The sequence below is a fragment of the Myotis lucifugus genome, unplaced genomic scaffold (genome assembly GCF_000147115.1).
Source record: "Myotis lucifugus unplaced genomic scaffold, Myoluc2.0 scaffold_0, whole genome shotgun sequence".
NCBI classification, from domain to species: domain Eukaryota; kingdom Metazoa; phylum Chordata; class Mammalia; order Chiroptera; family Vespertilionidae; genus Myotis; species Myotis lucifugus.
Window position 1 is genome coordinate 29,267,423 of NW_005871048.1, and position 22,910 is coordinate 29,290,332.

At 36.4% G+C, this 22,910-nt stretch overlaps 1 long non-coding RNA gene across 1 annotated transcript in view; it reads left to right on the top strand.

The window, feature by feature from the left end:
- The first annotated feature begins 305 nt into the window (after positions 1–305).
- LOC102435673 overlaps positions 306–22,910 on the top strand; it is a 175,544-nt gene continuing 152,939 nt past the window's right edge. Inside the window, exon 1 of the long non-coding RNA XR_002828349.1 lies at positions 306–367. This is a non-coding gene — a long non-coding RNA (uncharacterized LOC102435673). The remainder of the gene's footprint in view (positions 368–22,910) is intronic.

Sequence of the window (22,910 nt, forward strand, 5' to 3'; positions counted from 1 at the left end):
GTCTGACAGTCCTTGTGGGGTGTTCAGTATTGATCAATGCTTCACTCACCTTCTTGTGGCATTTGAGAGGGACCACCAACTAGCAATTATATTGCAATCCCTCAATTGTGGTTAGAATGGATTAGATGTTCACCAATTACTGTTCTCCTGATAATAATTCTCAGAGGGTGGGGCTCATCTTGTGAGGTTTTCTCAGATCCTGCCAATCATTGTCAGGAGCTTTTAAATAGAAACACTTTTCAACACTTCAGAAGCTCTTGAAAAAGACTTATACATTTCTCTTTTGTTGTCTTTTTAGGTTTCTCACTGCTAATGACTGCTGCCAAGATATATAAATGGAATGGTTCAGCTAAGAGAAGAATATGAGGTTTGAAAAGTTCCTTTCCTCATGAAAATTTTACTTTCATTTTGTGATTGAGTTGGGACAGAAACTATAAGAGAAGGAAGTAGAGGATCTTTTCATCTAATACAGGTGACCCACCAGAGAGCAGTTGGTTCCTTAGGACAGCTTCCCTGACTGTCTTATGGCTTGAGACCCAGAAACTCAAACACTTTTGGAAAGGGGATTTAGACCTGCTGAGATTGAAAGTAAATGTCTGAATTCTTAAGAACAGATCATATTTGGACTCCATAATTTATGGAAATTAAAAGCAAGATGAATTCTAGAATAAGTACTTATATTTTGAATTTTGCAAAGAATGGGGGTTTTATCAATATCCATGAAGAGTAAGATAAAGAACCAGTCCTAGTTTGGAGGGTCTTTCCCGGTGAATCACTGAAAGTCCCCTGTGTTGGGAACCTAAGTCCAGGGCAAACCAGAACAGTTAGTTGTTCACTCAAGAAAGAGATACTAGTATGAGAATAGTAGAGACAGTTTTCATTCTCTCTTTTATTGGGCTTCCTTTGAATTATATGTTCAGATATGCACCATAAGCATTTGTTATTATATGTTTATAAGTAGAGCTATGCATGTTTTATTTTTTTTATTCAATGAATTTTAGAAATGATTTGATAGATATATCACTGGAAGGGAGAGGAGGTAAGAATATTCAAAGCCATGGACTCCATCACTTTCATGGATGAAATGGAACAGTTCCTATGCATAGGAGGTTTCAAAGCATATTTAAATAGAGGGTCACTGATATTACCACACTCATGCTTAGACACATAGTTATTTCCTCAAAATCAGTGTTTCATCATTTAACCTGATCATGGGCAAAGGCAGGCGTGACTTTGTCTTGAGAAATCCACAGAGTGAACGATCCACCTTGAGAGTTCATTTGATATCTCTATCGGCATGGATGATATATAGCTATGTTTATGAAAGTTGGCATATATACAGAAACCAAGATGGGAATTTGAATCTCTCTGGAATTTTTCTCAGATCAATTTAATAAGATATTTATGAAGATAGTTTTTCTGTGGAGCTCCTGATTGGGCTGAATTGCATTGATGCTATGTACTGTTATAGTGCCAGAGGAACTGAGCAATCAATCGTGGGGAAGTACAGGAACACTGATAGTCAGGGTCCAAATGGCTAGGACTGAGAAGTAAAACTTGCTTAAGATGGTGTTTTATGTGATGCTGTCAGCATAAGAATTATGCGGGTGGTAGGCCTCCAAATTCACATGGAGGAGAATTTTCAAATACCTATGTTGAAGGTAGAGAGGAAAGAAATGTAGAGAGTTGAAGCATAAAGATCCTTCAGTACAATATATGCTATTTCCTCCTACCAGCTCATGTCTTCTTTTTAATTTTTATTTTATGTTATCTTTGCCATCAAATAACATAAATTAGTAACTCAAATAATGCAAAGATATGACAAAAGAAATATTTTAACTAGTGCGAAAACAAAAATCAAGATTTGATAAGTGCTGTAAAAGAGGATCTAGCCGAAACCGGTTTGGCTCAGTGGATAGAGCGTTGGCCTGCGGACTGCAAGGTCCCAGGTTCGATTCCGGTCAAGGGCATGTACCTGGGTTGCGGGCACATCCCCAGTAGGAGGTGTGCAGGAGGCAGCTGATCGATGTTTCTCTCTCATCGATGTTTCTAACTCTCTATCTCTCTCCATATGACAAAAGAAATATTTTAACTAGTGCGAAAACAAAAATCAAGATTTGATAAGTGCTGTAAAAGAGGATCTCATACCAGTTGGTGGGATTAAGAAAGATGTTACTGAAGATGGAATTAATGAGGTGGATCTTGAAGGTTGGGAGCCTGTCAGTGAAAAAAGGGGGAGAATATTTTGGTCAAAGGGAATGGTATTAGCAAAGCCTCTGGTTTGCAAGAGCACAAGGAAGAGTGACCAACCCATTTTTCTGAAATGTAGGGTAGAAGTAGAAGAGAAATGATTCAAAATTAGAAAGACAGGATAGGATTATAGTGAGGAAGATTTTAGGTGACAGAATGAAGGTGTGGTATAGTATGAAATGGGGGAAATCTGAGAGATTTTAGGAAAGAAAATAGCATAATTAGCATCTTGATTAAAAAACCCACTAATTTGGTGGAGGTATAAAGACTGAATCGAGTAAGGAAAGACTGTATGCAGGGAGATACGTTCAGCAGCTCTTATGAAGGTAAAACAACAACAAAAAAGAACCAGCTCTGAAGGGCCGACTGAGACTGGAGAAAAAGGATCAGATTAGAGGGTCACTGATGGCAGTTGGACTCGATAGCACTTGGCACCTTGTGGCTTGTCAGATGGAGGGAGAAGAGTAGAAAGATAATTCTGAATTTTGCACATGGATGAATGGAAGGTGGATTGCTGGTTCAGAGAGTAGAAATAATAGGAGAAAGAATAGATTTTTAGAAGGAGACAGGTGGTGAACAAGTTGAATTTTAAAGGACAGTGGGGTAGCCATGGATAGCTCCCCTGAAAAAGCTGTGCAATTTTTTTTTTCTGAATGAAAACCAACTCAGGAAAATAATAAAAATAATTTTTGAGGGAATATATAGAAACATGTACATATATGAAAACATATTTGCAACTAAATTATACCTAAACTTTTTTTAATTCTTAAACATTTTTTGCTGCTTATTATTGCTACAGGGGTTTTATTTGTTTGTTTATTTCACAGTTTTTTTTTTATTACCTAAACTAGACCACATAATTTTTAAACATGTTTTTTATTTATTAGTATTATTAATTTTAGAGAGGGAGGGAGAGGGAGAGAGAGAATTATTGATGTGAGCAAGAAACATTAATGCCTGCCTCCTGCATACCGCCTTCTGGGGATTGAGCCTACAACCTGGGCATGTAGCCTGACCTGAAATTGAACCAGGGACCTCTTGTTGCATGGGACAGTGCTCAACCAACTGAGCCACACCAGCAGGGCAGACCAGAGATTTTTTTGTGGATGTTGAGAACTGATAGTGTACAGACAAGGGATTTGGAAAGTTTGGGAGTGTAAAGTTAATTTGGCATGAAAGTTCAGCCTCAACCTAAGACTGAAAATATCTGCCCTATTCGAAGAAACCAAGGTGCTGGTTAAAGTACAGAGGAGTGGTGCCATTAAGACTGCTGGCTGAGAAAAGGAGGCTCTTTGTGATTGCAGAAAATGTGACAGCATGAAAGGAGCTTGTGGGTTTAAAATACTATGTAAAAGACAGAGTGCACTTTTCAGCTGCTAATGAATATGTTATCAAAAGGGAGCATGCATGCTGTCCCACTTTCCAGAGAGGGGAACAGATGTGGGGTTCTCCTGAAATCTTTACTCCAGGGTCTGTTCCTCTTTCATGTCTTTGTAACATACTGTCTAATGATTTCTAAACAAACTCCTAACTGCCTTCTCACCAGTAGTCAGCTGTTTGTAGCTAAGCCGTGGCGTATTTCCTAGCTCTGTCAGTGGTTGTGATGATGGTAGAACTCTTGGCTAGAGAACTATACTAGGAAAGATAGGCTAGTCCATGCTGCAGTAACAAATACACCGTATCATTTCAGTGCTTTAACACAGCAAAGCGTGATGAAAGGCAGCAGAGATTCTTCCCCAAGCTGTGATCAGAGATCCAGGTTCACTCCCTTTTGTGCCTCCACCATCACAACACATGGCTTCCAAGGGAGCCACCAAAGGGTAAAAGAGATTCAGAGGAGGCACTGGGTTCTAAACTGCCACCACCTTCAGGTGATTTGTGTCACTTCTGCTTAGAGTCTTATGGGGGCCAGAACTAGCCCTAATTAACATTAGATTATAATGTTAACCTAACTGTAAGAAAGGCTGGGAAATGTCCAGAACCATATTTAATAAGTAAGTGTTTCTGCTACAATCCAACTTCCTAGTCACACAGAAGATCCCCTTGCTCCTTTCATCCCACTCATAGAACAAACTCAACCCTTCTTCAAGGAGATGGTCTAAACTCGTTCAATCACTGAATCACTGAATCCTACTCAAAATACAGGAACTCTGTACTCATGATAGCTTCTGAATTAGATCTAATTGTGTCTTTATTTTTTCCAGAATCCTATGAACTTTAAAGATAAATTATATCTACTGGAATACTTTAATTAGACAAAGGGAAGGATTGGAAACAGTCCATAGACCTTGGTTCATAGCAAATCTGAAACCCCACTGCACAGAGAAGATGAAGGCCCTTACCTTGAAGTTGGGGCGGGGGGGAGGAGGCAGGGAATGGGTGGGAATTTCCTTAATTAGGTCCTGATTCTACTCTATTCTTTTGTCTATTGTTCTCAGTGGGCCCAGGTGAGGAGGATGCTAAGGAATGTGCCTTCTGTAACTTTAGCACCTTCTTCTCAGCTGATTTCCTGCTCTTGGAAGGCTGGGGGCCAAAGAATTGTTTTAAGTCTTGAGCAGACACATGATTATAAACAAGTCATGTGGTTTCTTTGGCAATGCAGTTACTTTGCAAACTTAATAGATTTTAAATTAATTTGTTTCCAGTAAATTTCATGTTCCAGGTACCTACCCATAGTTCTTTTTTTAATCCTTTAATCTTCTACATGCCTTTGCTCCTAATATGCTTTCTCTCTTATTTTATAAGGGCTACCTTGAGACTATTAAGCTTGAATTTAAAGGCCATATCCTTAATTTGATCTTTGCAATGAATCACTCTATTAGCTCAGACTGTTTGCAGTATCATAAATTACAAGCTGGACATGTGTCCTGATGTAGGTTTTGGAAGAGACAATATGTTAACATCATTTACATCCATGGTTCTCAATGCCTTCCAGGGGAGATGGTCAATGTCTCATACGTTTTTTATTTTTATGGAAGCATGGATGGTGCTACTGCTACTGGTATCTAGTGGGTAGAGGCCATGGATGCTGATAAACATTCCACAATGCACAGGGCAGCCCCCATAACAAAGGATTAGTTAGCCCAAAATGCCAAGAGTGTCAAAGTTGAGAACCCAACCTTCCAATGCACACAGACATATTCTAGTACCTCCCATCCTCAGCTAGACCAGAATTTTTCAACAGTTTTTAGATAAATTGAGAGAGCTATTCACCTCTTTCAGATTTCTTTGAAATACCTAGGATTGATATTCTAGGACATTAAGCTAAATCCAGTGATAGTTCACCACCTCGGAGGAAATTAGCTATAGTTATTTTACATGTTTTGATATAGCTATATGATATGTGTCCTTAATACAATTCTAAGCTGATAGCTGCTATCTAACTATTTCAGAATAAGTTATTTGCAATGTTTCTTGCCATACAAGGTGGCTTCTGCAATATATAAATGTTAAGCTTATCCTTTAGAAAAAAATTAGAAGTCTAAAAAGTTGGTCAAATATTACCTTTCTGGAGGATAAAAACCTCAACTTAAAATTATAGAAATATAGTTGACCAAATGTAGTCATGATTATGGGCAAAAGTAAATTACAAAACAAGAAATTCTAAAGTTTTCATGTAAGATAATATTAAAACTGTATTCCTGGGAACTTCTCTCTCTCTCTCTCTCTCTCTCTCTCTCTCTCTCTCTCTCCCTCTCCTTGAAATAATTTGGAGCAACTGATAATTAATTAGCATTAGTTTTACGAGCTAACATTGTTATAGAAGGTTAACTTGATCTTAAAGTGTACTACTTAGTGAAAACGTCCAGAAAAAGGCTATAAAATGAACTTTTTTCTATGAATAAGTTATTGTTCAAAATTACTAGTGTTATCTCCAAAAAAAAGTGTATTTTGAGTTAGAGGATTTATATCATCTTGGTCTTCTAATCCATTATCAATACTTTTTCCATTTTTATCACTATATCTGTTTCCTTCTGGCGCTCATCTTAGCTGTAAAGAGAAGGAATACGTGAAGGAAATGCCCCTTGGGTAATATATCTGCTCCCCAAAGCACATGTCTTCATAATAATCACACTCTTCCATTGCTCAATAAATATAAGGGGAGTGTCTTACAATCTGCTACACTTTTTGCACTCCCTATGCCTTATTTCCATTTTGCCTTTTTTGACAGTTTTAGATTTGAGGCACATGGATTATCACTTGTTTTAAATGACATATTATTTTTGCAGAGAAGAAAAGGAGCCAAAAATTAGAGAAACTGTCCAATTTCTTATAAATGGGAATATCACAAGTAGAACACCAGCTTGCTCACCTTGTCCTTGGCCCTAGCATCAAACTCTTATATGCTATGTCTTTTTGTACTTATGAGTAATACCCCAAATATTTTACAGCACAGTCATGAGTCACAAAGCAGGGGAACTATAAATACTCTTGTTCTCGAGAAACAATGATGCTATCTATTCTTTCACATTCACCCACCTCATCTGCTGTTTTATTTAAGGTTAAGCTCTTTTTTAAAAAACTTTTTCCTACTTTAAACATGTAATCTCCAGTATAAGTTGTGTCTTCTAGTAAGCAGTTTATTTGATCTGATGCTTCATAAATGTATCTAAATCTAGCTCATCATGCATTGCTAGCTACACCTAAGCATACACACAAGTCTGACTTACTCTACTCCTATTCAAGGAAAAGAACAAAAAGTAAGAATGGTAGACGTGTTTATCATTAATATCCTACTGGGTTAATTAGCATCCTTCAGGATGCTATGAGACTTTTGATGTATTCAGAAAATCACTGCCTTGATCTATAGACCTCTCTTTAAACACATACATACTGTACAACGGTTACAGTTTTTGAAAATGTGATCCTCCAAATAAGGTAGTAAATAACATTAAGTTACCAACTTGTCTCTTTGAATAACCTAATTCCATGCTTAATTTTGAATCTTTCAGTGAGGCATTTATGTTTAAAATTTATAGCTAACACTATACATCTATTCTAAAACTAACTACAGACAAACAAGATTGGCTTTTTAAAATGACGTGTATTTCAGAATTGTTAAATTGTTGAGTACTTGTGAATGTGAGAACACAAGAGTCATGGTAATTCACTGAAGGAGAGGACAAAGGGAAAAGGATGATTTACAGGGAAAACTCGGATGTTAGATTGAGACAACCTGAGTTGAAAGCTGAGTCTCCAATTGTGCAACTCTCTCAATTTCTTAAGAGCTTTGATCCTCAGTTCACTCGCCCATAAATGTGACATAAAAATACCTCTGTCTTAGAGTTTGAGGTGTTAAACAAGATGGAGCCATACCTGGGACATAAAAACAACACAATTTAAAAGTTCAGTTTCATGAGGACTGTGGAACTCTGGTAAAATCACTGCATTAATTGTATCATGGTTTGCATTTCAGTTTTGGAGTTAATGTATTCAGGTATGTGCCTGGCACATGGTGGGCACTCAGTAAATGTTGAATAAGAAAATGCTGGCTTAAGCAGAAATCTTGGAAGTTGACTAGGAATTTAGTAAAAGAGAAAAAAAATACAGAATGGGAATAGGTTCATCATTTCTTTCTTGACTATCTTTAGATTCAGGATTGATGCTGTATTTCCTGTAGCAGAAGGATACACTGCCTGATCATTTCAGGTTTATTATTCCTTGATAATTATGTTTCAAGTACTTCCATTATATATTAGACTAATCAAGGCATTACCTTCTCCACAACCTAGTTTTTCCATTGAAAATGAAATGTTACCAGTTTCTCTGAGTTGGAGAATTTACATTAGCTCTGTCTCTGAAGGGGTCGGGGGGGTCAGAAGTGTGGGAAGGTGAGGGGTGGCTGCTTCCACCCTGTCATGCTTTGATATAGGCATGGCACTGGGTGTCTCTGTGTACTTGTCCAGTAAATATCCCTGTGCCAGACAAGTGAAATATCAAATAGCAAATAAAACTTGCCATGCATGGCAGATGGAAAGAGAGATTGAGGAGGAAAGCTAAATGGGTTGTATTTTAGTCTTTAAACTGCATTTCCCCGCAGTTTGATTAAAGAAGGACTCCACTTCTTCATTCTGCAGGAGCCTCACCAATTATGCAGCTCATGCAGCTATATGTAGCGGAATCTTCAGATGCTTAATCATCCTTCCTGACACCCCCCAGCCCCCCGCCCCCCCCACCCCCCGCATCTTCCTCTCTGGCTGTATCTGGTAGAATATGTCTTCTTCACACAGCTTTGCAGCCTCACTGACCTTCTGTCTGTTTCTTCTACATCAGCTATTTTCAACCTTTTTCATCTGATGGCACACATAAACTAATTACTAAGATTCTGTGGCACATCAAAAATATCTAATATTTTTTGCCGATCTGACGAAAAATAGGCATAATTTTGATTCATTCACACTGAACTGTCTAAGGAGGTTGAAGATATAAGCTGTTAGCAGGAGCAGGAAAAAGAGATCCCTATATATCTGAAGGGGCCACCAATAATGTTTGCCATGGCATCCAGCTGGTAGAAGTAGATAAAATGCAGGTGATTGCAGCCAGAGAGCAGAGTCTTTGTAACCTCTAGTAATTGTCCATTTCATAAGAACCAGGACATAAGACAGAAATAGAGCAGGGACCACACAATTATTAAATTTTATAGAGATGCCAAAGAAAACAAACTAATTGGGCTTGGTTCGGTAGAATTGGAAACCTTGGAGACCCACAGATATATTAGATTCATAGGCACTAACTTCAGTGCCTTAGGGAGGAAAAGGGTAGTGAGGCAAGGGAGCAAAACATTCACAGAAATAGTCCTCAATTATTCATTAATATATTTGGGCACACACTTATAAAGTAAAAACATATTTGAAATTGCGGTGATCCCATGGCATCACATGGCATAGTACTATGAGCAGGAAATTTAGGTTTGATTTTCATCTTACTGCATACAACTGTTCATCACTTTCACGTATGTTGTGAAATTGCAAAATATCTTTGAATGGAAGATTTGAGAAGATGCACACAGAGAAAGTTCACTCTGGAGAAGAACAAAAGGAGTTCATTTCAGAAAACTTTGGCTGTACATAGCTGTGTAAAATATTTAACATTAAACAAGTCAACACCCATTGGATGAGGAGCAGCGGCTCTCAACCTGTGGGTCGTGACTCCTTTGGCGGTCGAACGACCCTTTCACAGGGGTCGCCTAAGACCATCCTGCATATCAGATATTTACATTACGATTCATAACAGTAGCAACATTACAGTTATGAAGTAGCAACGAAAATAATTTTATGGTTGGGTCACAACATGAGGAACTGTATTTAAAGGGCCAGAAGGTTGAGAACCACTGAGGAGTAAGGTGTTTCTTTGTAGCAGCTATTCAAAACAGCCATATGAGAAATGGCTGCATTAAAACTTTATGAAAAAGAAGATTAAATTGCCATAGACAGAGGGAAACATTTAAAGAATGGACCATAAGAATACACATCATTTGGTCATTTGATAATAGCCTTGACCAGTATTTGTAATAGTGAACACACTAAAGGATACACTTTGGATTAAGACAGAGTTGGTTTTAAATTGTAGTTTGGCTCCTTGTGTATTTTATGACCTTGAGTAAGTTACTTAAACTCTCTAGTTTTTATGAGGATAGAGTGATATATATATATATATATATATATATATATATATATATATATATAGTATCTGACATATAGTCAGAAATTGCTGACAGGTAAAAGAGATCCCTTTCTCCCACTCCCCAATGCTTGAGGCCTTCTGCTGCCTTTGATCCACAAGGTATAGGCATCTTTACTTTCAATTCCATCTTTGTTAGTGGCAGAAGGAATCAGTAGCTATCAAGTGGTGGATGAACACGAATAGATTCTGTAGTAGGCCTGGATGGTTTGTGATTGAGTGAGCAAAGGAGGGAGCAAGTGGATCAAAGGTTAAGGATATAACAGAAAGTTCTATGATTCCCAATGAAAGAGCCCATTGAAGTGCATGGATTCACACATAATACATTCCTTAAGCACATAATAGAGTCATAATGTTAAAGTAGAAAATATAGACACATGGTATACAGAGTTTTCTTTTTTCCTTGGGATATAAAATATGTGATATAATATCTAATTATATCTTGCCATTTACACACAATCTTCAATAATTTATTTTCAGCATTTTGTACAAGGTCCTTAATTTTATATTTGTTCTTCATAATTGGGCTTAAACCTAATGCAAGTCTGATTGGGGTTAAGATGTGCCATAATGGGAATGCCTAATGATTTCATCTTTGTTTCAACTGCATTAAGCTTTTGAGACCTATGATTTTTATCACTATTATCAGCATTTTCAATGTTCATTTTCTATTCATTTTGGCAAAATAATAAGGGCAAAGAGCAAAAAATATTCAAATAATTGCATGAAGCCTGCTCTTACAGACAAAGATGGCATGGCTGCCCAAACAGAACTCTTGGCTGTCAGGCGGTGCCACCACACATTAGTGCAAAATGTTCGTTGATCTGCTGATGTATGAAAGTCTGGATTTGGCATACAAAAGGCACTTTGGAATGTCGATGTATAATGCATGAAAGTGTTGGCTGTTCTGAAGCTGAAAATATGAAAGTCGGGGACAGCCTGTATGTATATGAACAAAGAAAAGGAGACAGATATAGTTAACCATGTCTGAGTTTGTCCTGGAGGTGTTAAGGAAGACTCCCAAGTGGAGGTGACTTTGAGTGCAGTCCTTCAGGGTGAGTAGACTTGGAGTAGGGATTGGCCCACAATCTAAATGTGAACCCATCTCGGAACTGTCAAAGAAGGTGGCGTGCACAGGAAGGATGAGGGCAAAACATGGAGTGTGGGAAGAGACAAGAGGATGTTAGTTTGGAAACAGAGTTTGAAGAATCCTGCATGCTATGTCAAGGAGTTTGTGCTCTAATTTGTAAGTCAGTGGGTCCTTTTGTGGTTTAAAAAAGTGAATAAAAAAGTTAGGTGATTTCAGTTTTAAAAAATCCAATTTCATGCTTTTCTCAAGAAAATACAACACTGAGTCTCTGTTCCTATGAGGCAATACTTGGCTGGAAGAAATTTGCTGCTGCATTTTTCACACAGGCATTCTGCTCTCCATCTTCTTTTCTTCTCCTTGTCTGGCTTCACTCATAAATGACCTGCCTGGACTCGGCAGGCATTTAAATCCGTGGGCTCTGAATGTGGTGGGGACTATTAGAGACTTACAAGAAAAAGAATGATCAGAGAAATTTATTTGAAAATTTTATCATAAATTGGATACTGTGTTAGACTCTGCACAGTAGAAATACAGGTCTGGGAGCCGCACAGAAGATGATTGGAGTGGATGTGTTGAGAGAAAGAGAGACACAGAGTGACAGAAAGACCCTAGAAAGACAGAGAAACAAAAGGAGATTATTTAGAATTCCAAGTGAGAGGAGGAGATCTGCATATCTTCTGTATTTTTGTGAATTACATAGCACTAGACACATTGCCTTGCATATAATAGGTACTCAATAGATGTTGGTTGAGTTAACATATGTGCTGATAAACATTTAATCATTGTGTGGACTTTTTCATGCATTCTTTGGGCCCTAGTTTATCATTTACTAAGAGTAAGTAAAGAAGTAGAATTTGGGACAGTTCCAAGTAGAGACTGACACTAGAGATTTTGTGTAAATTGTTTTCAATGTTTGACATGGTACAGATTAAGCAATATTGAATCTTCTCCAATTTCACATTCTGCATTGATTTTGAGAAAGATTACCTTCAAAGTCAATTGTATTGAGCATGTGAGGGTTAATGAAACGATTTGTTTTATATTAGTACTTTTAATTGTTTTATAAAATACTGAGTAGATTCCAATCCATATTTATAAAGTATTGGTAATGCACAAATAATAATTATTCAAGTAATGCTTGTGTACAGATCACAAAATTACAAAATAAAATATTAAAATTTCTGAATCCATTCCAATCTCATGTAACTCAGAGAAAAATCACTACTCTGAATTTGTGTTCATCATTTTCTTGCCTTTCTTTATATTTTTAACCTTATGTTTCTGATACTAAACCATATAGTGCTTACTTTTGCATGTTGTCTTTAACTTTTCATAACTGGAATAATACTGTAGATATTCAGTGCCTTACTTTTTTCACTCAGTATTAGGCTTCAGAGGTTTAGACATTGATGCAGGTAAATGTAATTAATTGACTTTCCATTATATGATGACACCCTGATTTATTAATCTATTATATTTTCAGTGGACATTTGCTAATATGAATAGTGCTATTATGAGTGTTCACCTAATGTGAATATATGTGTTTCTTTAGGGTTTAAAACTAGAAATGGAATTTCTTAGTCAAAATCAATGTGACCCTTCAAATTTGCTAGATGATCTCAAACTGTTTCCCAAAGTAGTTTACTGATTTACACATTGACCGGTAGTATATACATGTATGAATGTGTAAATAATTGTTTGCATCAAATGCTTGTCAGCACTTGGTGTTGTCAGACTTAAATTTTTGCACATCTAGTGGGTATAGGATGCTATCTTACTGTAGTTTTAATTTACATTTCTTTGAAAAAATAATGAAATTGATCACTTTTTATTTTTTTATTACCTGTATGGAATTCCTCTTTTGTGAAGTGTCTGTTCAATTATTTGCACATTTTATCTTCTGTTTTTCTTATTTATTAGCAGAACTTCTTTGGAAATTCTAGATTCTATTCCTTTGTTACATATGTTAAAAACATTTTCTCTTTTTCTCTGGATGGTGTCTTTTATTTAGTAGAACTGCTTAATATGAATGTGGTTCCCAATTTTCAGTTCTACCTTGCATGGGATGCACTTTTTGTATAGGTTTGAAAAAGTTTTTTTATTAGTGAGTTTATAAAACAGTCTACTATAGTATCTTATAAAAGTTTTATAGTTTTGTTTTTTATATTCAGGACTCTATGACCACTGGATTGACTTTTGTGAGGTATGGGGTAAAAATTCAGTTCTACCTATTTTTTCCATATGGAAAACTGCCCCAGCACCACTTATTGTGAAGTCCATATTTTTTCCATTGATCTGAAATGTCAACTTTGTCACAAATCAAGTTTCCATGAATGTGTGGGTCTTTTTCTGGTGTATTTTGTCTGACTAGACTATTTTTCAGTCTTTGTGGCAGTACCACAATGTCTTCATTTCAATCATTTAAAAGTAACTATTGGTATCTAATAAGAGATACATTGCAACTTATTACTCAGGAGAATCTTAGCAATTCTTAGTCCTTTGCTCATCCATTTCTAATCAGCTTATTGAGTTTTGCTTAAAAAATTTAGTTAGAGATTGTTTAAAATTTTATTGATAAATCTGGGGAGATTTATGATATCAAATCTTTCAATCTAAGAACATCTCCATTTATTTGTTTTTCTTTAAATTTTAATAAATTTTATAATGTTCTCTATATAATTTTATAGATTTTTTTGTTATATTCCTCAGACTTTATATATGTTTATAAAACATTAAATAACACTTAAAAACATTGTACATTCTAAATTTGTGGTTGAGGTATAAAAAGTAAAATTTAATTTTGCATGCTATTTTGTATCTTGCGTACTTGTTAAACTGCCTTCCATTCAATTCGCAAGAGAGAATTTCTATTTGCCACTGTGTGGCATCTGTTTGTATTACATAGTTTGGGACTGCTATAAATTTAATTTTGATGAGATTAATAGAATATCTATGAATGTGAATTTTAGCTAAAAACCCATGTATAAACTGTCTTTTGCTAATGAAATCTCAGGGGAATACCTTTAATTTCACTTCTGCTATAAAGGTTGGACCTTTGGGGTTACTGCTATTTAGGAATTTTCACATAGACTCTACTTCCTACCCAGAGTAAGCCCTGATTTTTGTCTTTTGTCAGTTGAGTTCCTAAAATCAGGAAAAAGAAACTTTAAGTTTACTTTGTTTGTAAATCCTTCAGGAGAAACCTAGTTTCAGAAATTCTTTTAACACTATTTTGCACCTTCACTTAGATTTTAGTCTGAATATTTGTTATTTTCTTGTGAATTAAGCAAAGCGTTTAAGAAGATATTAACATTTTTACAAATTCTTCAAGGGGGTGGAGGGTGCCATATTGCCAGAAATGGGAATCTGACTCTACTTTTTGACCAGCAAATATGAATGTAAAATTTGGAGGAGAAAGAAAAATTATCATTGGTTTTATTAATTTCCTTATCCCAGGGTCTCAGCACAGGCAAGCCAGGTAGGAGAGTGATTCCTGACTGTAGCAGAGGCCAGAGAGAGCTGCTGCTGTGGAGAAGGTTGTTCTTGGGGAGGCTGGCAGGAGTCTCACTGTGCAAAATGGGAGGGAGAGTCAGTATGTGTATCGCATATAGGGTCACCAGGTTAAATACAAGATATCAGATAGGGTTGCCAGATTACATACAGGACCTCTGGTTAAATTTGATTTCAGATATACAATGACTATTTCTAAGCACATGTACCAAATATTCTTTTGCATTCAATTACCCCACATCCCAAATATTCAAGGTGTTTGGATAGAGTGGAGATTATGATTTATGAGCATCTATTGTAACTGATAGCTTCAGAATAGTACTTTGTAAATGTTATTGTGTTATTCACATCACCATGAGGAGGACCTTGTCACACTGTAGATTCTGATTTTGTAGGTCCGAGGTGTGGCAGGAGGTTCTGCATTTCTAATGTGTATAGGCTCTGCTTTAAGTATAAACATGGAACCTCCCCTTCAAATAAGATAAATTTTAAACAACAATCTGTTCTCAGCAGACAAGAACTTCCTGCTGCTCCCTCCTGGAACTTTCAAGGCAGAAATATTTTGTAAGCATGCTTGTAAATATGATTGATAAATTTTGGCTATGTGTTTAGTAGGTCCAATTCTTGTAGCTAGCCCTTCCTGAAACATACTCTCAAAATGTCACCTGAGTGTTAAAATGCTGAGGTATTGGACCCCAATGCTGTTCCCTTGCCCACTTTGTATGGATATATGTAGTTCAGGATGCTTCACAGGCCAAGTAAACATCAGTTTGCCATATGTGGTATTCCTTGGAAAAATTCAATAGAAACCCAAGGGGAGGAACTATTTTGGATAGCAAATTCTAAATAAGTCACAGCTTTTTCCTGTATGTCCCCCTATGTTTAAGGCAGAATCCCCTTATAATTCTTGTCTAATGTAGTTTCTATTATACCAATTGCATTGAGGGGAGTTTTTATACCTGCTGAGTTTTTGTATGAACTGCATGTAGCTGTAAATGGGGAGATAGTAGTGTAACAGAGATAGAATGAAGAGACTTGCTAAATTTTATAAATATTCCCTTTCTACTCTTACCTCTGGCCAATTCCAAACCAAACTTACAAAAACACATGGGAATGCCTGGAATAAGGGGAGTAACTCTCTGGAGTTTGATTTTCCAACATTTTTGTTAGAGGCTAGAAATGTTCTCTTCGTTCTTTGGAAAGCCTGTTTTAGTTTTATTCATGAGATGAGAGGGTCATTCAAATGCACAAAAAGTTCAGAATGTTCACAATAGTGCAATATAACATTACTAATGAGTGTGATTTCCATATCACCTTATATCCTGGATCTTTTTATCTGTAGGTGAATTTTTGTAGAATTTTAAATTTGCTTCTATTCCATAATAGTGCAATATTGGTCATTATTTGCCATTATTCTGCAATGTTGTTTCATTAATTTTTCCTAGAATTACCATGAAAGTAAATGCAGATCATGATATATTTAAAAAACAACAATGAAAAAAATTTTTTTCTCCTAATTCATCAAATGTCATTGCTTTTGCATGTGAATGATTATGTCTCATTAATGGCTCTGTGATGTAACTCTGCAATTAATATTTATATATTAGCTACAGTATCTGTACTTATGGAAAAAAGAATTATATAGTATAAAACTGAATGTTTTTAAGCATTCAAGTAAACCAAAAATATTTCCTCAAAAATGTGTTGAAAGGATGTAACAATCTAGCATGTGATTTTAATTAATGTCCAAGTAACTAAAAATGCATTTAGTTCATAAAGAAAACATATTGACATCTAATTATGGATCATAGAGTTTGGTGCAGTGAAACCGTAGTGCATCTGTTCAGTGAAAACATAATCATGGAGAATACTAAATGGCACAAAATATAATGAAAAGTTAAAATAATGCACAAATAAGACCATTAAAAAATCACAGTGTGAAACTAAATAGAGTTGGAATTTAGCAAGAGAGGTCTGTTGGCTCTGGAGTTATTGATAACAGAGATTTTCAGATTCATACAAAACTTACTGTGTTAATCTTAATGGTCTTGCAGCAGAATCATCTCTCTCTTCTCCTTTAATGGAATTTTTTTAAGTAGAGGGGGAAATTCCATTAGTCCACTTTCAGACTTATAATATGTATAGATTGAACTAAGGGTTATCTTTTTGATAAATCATTTTAAAAATTAATAATGGCCCCCAACCAGTTTGGCTCAGTGGATAGAGCGTCAGCCTGCGGACTCAGGGGTCCTGGGTTCGATTCCAGTCAAGGGCATGTACCTTGATTGCAGGCACATCCCTAGTGGGGAGTGTGCGGAGGCAGCTGATCGATGTTTCTCTCTCATGGATGTTTCTAACTCTCTATCCCTTTCCCTTCCTCTCTGTAAAAAGTCAATAAAATATATTTTAAAAAAATTAATAATGGCAAAGACTAACAAATGTCAAGGATGTTGACTTTATTTTTATAATATCAACCCCCTTTTCTCAATTTCTGCTGCTTTAGTTCAGGCCCTCACTTCCTCTCACATGAGATTTCAATAGCCTCCTCAATGATCTGCTAGCTGGTTCAATTGGTTCATGGTGGACCCCAGACCTCCTGATCTCTTCCCTTCTAATCTACTCTATACCTTACCAGCAGTGGTTCTCAGATTTGAATTTGCATCTGAATCACCAGGAAGACTTGTTAAAACACACAATGTTGGGCTGCTCACCAGAAGTTCCAATTCAGTTGGTCTGGGAATAGGTCCCAGAATTTGTGCTTTTAAAGATACCGAGATGATGCTGATGTTATGGGTACAGAGACCACATTTTGAGAACTCTTAATAATCACCTTAAAGTCAGTCTTGCCCCAGTACTTCCATTTTCAAAGCCCTTTATTGGCTTCTCATGGACTTTGGAATCAAGCTCAAACTTAGCAAGGTTTTGGGGATATCTTCCATGCAACCCCCAATTTACCTTTTCTGTTCATCTCCAGATTGTCTTTTCCTGGGTACTTGATGCTTTAGCAAACAGAATACTTCACTGTTATAGAACATGCCCAAATACTTTCTACCTTCCTGCATTTGTATTGCTATTCTAATCTGCCCAGAAACCCCTTCTCATTGTCTCCATATTTCAATCATTCAAGGCTCAGCACAAATGCTCCCTCTGCATGAGCACCTCTGATTTTCTCTCATTTACGTAGCTCACAAATAATGTCACCTTCTCTGAACTCTTCCCATATTTCATTTTTCCTACAGTGATTTATACTTTCTCTATTGTTTATTATATTTACCTGGCTGCATACAGAAATTATTTTATTAGTTTGAGAAATTATTTTATTATTTGGAGCAGAGCTTGAGTTTTGTCATCTTTTCTAGCACAATATCTTTAAATAGAAGTTACCAATAAATATTTGTGGATTTTGTTATTTATATAATGATCATGAAAATAGCAATGATAAAAGTGATGATGACAATAATAATCCAAAGTGTCTGTACTGCACATTTCATTCTTTTTCCCTTTGTCTGTCTTTAGCATCAGAAGAACAAATGGCCATCTTTTGTCAGTACTTGAATTCTGTTTCTAAGAAACATTAAGTCTGCACCAGACCTCACTTGTTAGGCAAAGCTTCTAGTAAGGGGACAATCTTTGAATTTATCAGATGTATCTTGATGCCCTAGTTCCCCTTTTCCTCACTTTCAATCATTTAATAGCTTCATTTTTTTTCTTTTTTTCATTCCTATCTTAAACTTATTCACGTTGAGATGTAAATGACTGCAGTAGCTCTCTTCATTCATGATTCATTCAATAGGTATTCACTGAGCATCTAGTCTGGGGCACTGGGAATCCAGCATGAATTAGACTATATCTTGTAGAACTTTTATTCTTTTCAGGGTAGCAATAAATAAACCAACAAAAATAAGGAAATACCAGGTGTGAGCAATGTTGAGCAGAGAATTAGAATAGGGCAGGGAAAGGTGAATAGAGAATGACAAGCTACTTTAAATTTTGGAGTCAGGAAAGGCATTTCCTGGAGGAGGTGACATCTAAACTGAGATCTGAATTTAGGGCAGGGCCATCCTTGGCAAAGAGGGAGAGTAGGTCCAGGGAGAGGTAAGAGCAAATGCAAGGTCTATACAGATGGGGATGAACTTAGAATGTTATGTCTGGCTCGCCTCGAAAAGGAGTCTAGAGAATGAGGTTGGGGAGAGAAGGAGGGACGAGGTCATGTAGGATTTTGATATCCTGGTAAGATTTTATACTAAGCACAATAGGTAGCATTTTGAGCTAAATCTGACTTACAATTTAAAATATTAACAACTCTGTTGTGTGTTATAGTAGAATAGAAGCAGGAAGACTAGTTAGGAGATTGATTTTTCCAGGTGAGAGAAAATGATGATTCAGGATAGGATGGTGAAGGTGGAAACACAGAGAAAAATTTAAAAGGGAGCTTGGCAGGGCTTGCTGATGGTTTCACTGTGAAGTGTGAGTAAAAATGTGGGTCATAAGTAATAGTTAGGGCTAAGGCTTGACTAATTCAAGGGTGATGGTTTCTTTATTATTATGGGGAACACTTAAGGAGATGCAGGTCTAGAGGTAAAAACAAGGTTTCACAGTGTAATGTGCTATGTAGTACTTAGCATCACAGACTTTGATGTTAGGCATATCTGAATGTAATTCCTAGTTTAGGTATGTTCTAGGTCTATTTCCTTCAGCATAAATGAAGATCAATATTAACATAGATTGTGAAAATGAAAAAATAGACAATCCATAGAGAACACTTAGGTACCTCAGAATTATTACTAAATTTGATACTAGAATATGAAATATATATTTTTCTATTGTCCAAATTTTAATACTTTTGGTTATTATTCTATGAAATGACTCCAGGATCTTATCACAAATTGCAGTTTGTAAATTAAAAACCATATTTGTATTTCCTGACCAATTCAAAATCTAAAATGTTCAGATTTTTAAAAATATACCACATTGTTGTTTGAAGTGTAATAATATGTTGCCTCCTAATGATCAATTTGTCTGCTAAGACCTATAGATATTTATATCATTGTCCAGTATGAAGATTGGTAATTTTTACATCTTTCATTATCCTATGTAGTTTTCTTTATAAATATTCTGAACCAGCAATTATCCCTTTATTCATATACTTTTAACTTTTAATAAAAAAATGTGCTACATTCTGGCCTTCAACAAATACTACTCTTCTCTTTTTGGTGTCTTCATCAAACATAATTCATGAGTATCTCTTACATTTTTCCAGGGTCCTAATGAAAATGGAAGTCTGGATTCTGGACTTATTATCATGGTCAACTTTTTGAGAGGAGTATTGTAGGAGGGATTAAAAAGAGTAATTTTTTCCATATTTCTCTTTTTTTTAAAGCTCTGCCTTATGAGAAGTAACTGTAAGCAGTTGGGAGGAACAGAGCTTGCGATAATACTAAGGTCATTTTTAAAACACCATTTAAACAAAACCTTTGTATAGAAGAAATCTATGTAAGTTTTGAATACCTAGAATTGGTATAGGCTGTCGATTGGTCAATATTGTGTGGTCTCACATAAGCAACCATGGACTTTCTAAGCAGACAAAGGAGAGATCATTTTCATTGATCAGGAGGATGCAAGTAATCTTTTTTATAAAAAGTTTATTAATGAAAATGCTGATGAGAGAAAAATCAAGAAAGAAAGATAACTTGCATGTATCTCTTTCTCTCAAACTAGAGGCCCAGTGCACAAATTTGTACATGGGTGGGGTCCGGCCAGCCCGTCCCTATGGGGGCTGATTGGGGGTGGGGCTGGCATGGGGGGGCACAGATAGTTGGGGGGGCATGGGTGGTTGGCAGCCGATTGGGGGCTGGGCTGGCAGGGGGAGGGGCTGATTGGGGCCCGGATCAGACTGGTTGGTGCCACAGTGTGCATCATAGCCACCAGTCGTTCTGGTCCTTCTGCTATTTTGGTCGCTGGGCTTTTATATATATATATAATAATAATGCTCTTAGACATGGACCATTAATTTCTAGCCAGGCAGTAGTATTGATGATGTAATACTCCTGTGAGGGTAGCCTTGGCATTCAAACATTTTACTCATTCATGTTTAACTCATTTGAAATGATCAATTTATCAATATGAATGAGACCATCAGAGAGCCTATTATGGAAATATGCATTACTTGATACCTACTGCAAATGCTTCTTTGTTGAGGTAGAAAATGATTTTGGTGGGCTAATTTGAGAAATTCTGAATAAAGGTGCAAAATGAAAATTCCTCCAATAAGCAAGAAGTACTTGGGGTTGAAAGCATTATAGGGTCCAGCATACTGAGGAAAAAGATTTCTATTTGCTTCAGAGAGACACTATTTATCTCTGTTGGCCAACATACTTTGAAACAACTATTTGGTTTTAATGGATATATATCTTGCCACTCTGCCATCAGTAATTTGAACAGCTTGAAATACTGTATGTCATCTTGCATTGCTTTCTCTTTGAAGCAAACACAATCACTGGATTGTTTTTCATTGATTTTAAAACACTGACTTGCTAAAGTATGAGCCTGTGTGCAGTCATAATTCTTGTCTTTTCTCCCTCGGCAAAGCCTGTGATAATTCTTTGAGTTTTAAGCAGGTGTCATGCATCAGATCCAAATGCTTAATAAATGCACCAGAAGTATATTTTCCTTAAGGCCTTATGTTTATCCCATTTCCATTTATCTTGTGAAATATTCTCAAATGCTGTTCTAAAATCCTGGGAAAGAGCAGGTTAGCATTTCCACTTAGCAAGCAGAGCTAGTAGGCGTCAGATTCCCCTGTCTGTTTTGACCTTAACCAACATTGGTGATTCCCAGCCTGTGTGCCAAGGAACCTGAGGAGAGATGGAGTTATTGGATGGGACCCACCAATCCGTGTGTGTACCGAGTATTTTTGTGGTAATCTGAATAAATATCTCTAACAGGAAAATTATTATGTATTTTTTTTCTAAATGCATGTGAATTCTGCAGTGATCAATAAGATACATATATATTTAAAAGTGATCCTGAATTCATTGTGGATTTTTGGTCATTTTATATTTTTTCAATTAAAGGATAGTATTGGGTTACTTATAATTTTACGTTATAATTGATAGTGCTCAATGCATTACATTTTAAGAAAAGGTGGCATTATTGACCACAGGTACCATACTGCCATCAAATTGAAATGATTTTTTTTATCATATCCATACTTTGAGCTGGTTATCAGAAATTTCACATTCATTTTGATCCACAGCAAACTAATAACTTATTAATAATAATACAACAAACAACTATAATAGCTATTGTATTGGGTACAGGCAGTCATTTTGTTTTTACACCAACCCTGTGAAGTAATTATTATAATTCCCATTATAGTAAGAGGAACCAAAACTCAAGGCTATTGCCTTAGGACCTTCAGTAAAGTAGTAGGTAATGTAGGCTTTAAATCTTAGCTTGGCCATCTGACTCTAAACTCCTTGCTCTTTTGACCCCATCACATTGCCAGAACAATATAACGTGTGAGACATGCATATCAAAGTTGTGCTGATTCTAGAAGGCAGAGAGCCATGGACAGGATATGTCTGGACCTGCCCTAAATTCTGTTAAATGTAATTAATTATGATTTTTAAAGAACATTTAGGGAGATTTGTTTGTGAAATCCATGAATCATATGAATGCTCTTCAAGCCAGGCAATTACAGCAACTAATCCTTACCAATGAACCAGCAACCACCTACTAGACATGTCCAATTTTGACCTATTATTTCAAATATCAAGAGAGACTAAGAAAAAAGGAAAAAACCCCAAGCAATAAAATGGAAATTTAAAAGCATAGGGAAGAAAAGGAGAGAAGAACTTCATGCAGTTTATGGACTTGAAAAAAATGAAAAGATCTGGACCATTAGCAGTAGAGTCCCTGAAGGTTTCCAGGTCATTCTTTTAATTTCTAATTCCTCTGGTGAAGTAGGTGGTAGCCTCACCTACACACTCGCTTCTGCATTCTTTATCTCATTATTCTCCTTTCCGTGGAAAACCCTACTGTTTGTTTACAATACAGAGTTTTAAAGAAGCTGAACTAAAATTGGCGGCTTCTGGGACATCCCTGCTAATGGATGGAATCCAAATTGGCTCTGCCATGAAGAGGCAGCTATGCCCACAGAAGGATATTTTGGCTTAGTGCTTCTGTCATCTTATTGACAGGCAGACAATCATCCAGGAGCGGGAAAATACAGCCAGGGCAAATGTTTATAGCTAGAGTGGTCAGCTGGTAGGAGCACTTGTCCGAAGAAAAGGCTATCTGATGTCATGTTTGACTCCTCATGGGAAGCACTTAATAATGTTGGACAAATCACTTAGCCTCTTAGTCCCCAATCTGAAGG